Source organism: Mesitornis unicolor, unplaced genomic scaffold (genome assembly GCF_000695765.1).
Source record: "Mesitornis unicolor isolate BGI_N332 unplaced genomic scaffold, ASM69576v1 scaffold33058, whole genome shotgun sequence".
NCBI classification, from domain to species: Eukaryota; Metazoa; Chordata; class Aves; order Mesitornithiformes; family Mesitornithidae; genus Mesitornis; species Mesitornis unicolor.
In genome coordinates, this window is record NW_010201733.1 from 16,254 (window position 1) to 16,645 (window position 392).

General features: G+C 57.7%; 1 protein-coding gene across 1 annotated transcript in view; it reads right to left on the reverse strand.

Moving 5' to 3' along the window:
* IGSF9B (immunoglobulin superfamily, member 9B) overlaps positions 1–392 on the reverse strand; it is a gene marked incomplete at both ends in the record, with an annotated part of 17,111 nt that overhangs the window by 16,246 nt on the left and 473 nt on the right. The window lies entirely within an intron of this gene.

Here is a 392-nt window from a genome sequence, read left to right on the forward strand (position 1 = left end):
TCTCCAGCCTGGGAGCCTCCCAAAAAGCAAAGCAGCCCCAGACTGACCCTGCGCAACCACACTGGTAGTAAAGTAGCCCAAATGTCCACCCTGGTATCGCTCAAGCATGAGCTCAGTTTGGCAGGGCTCAGTTCAGGCACTGGCATCCTCCTTGGGGGAGTAATTTGAGAAGAGGAAGCCCCACATACTCAGTGAAGATCCCCTTGATGATGGTCACTGGAGAATCCCATATTAAAAGGGGCCTTGCTCCACCACACCACCCACTTTGGGGCCAGACCCCAGCCCACAGTCCCCACAGAAACCACCAGCCATGTGGTGGCAAGGTGGCGCATTGGCAAGTGGCCACGCTGGCTCTACAGCTCCAACCTGCCACCTCCATGGCACGTGGCGCC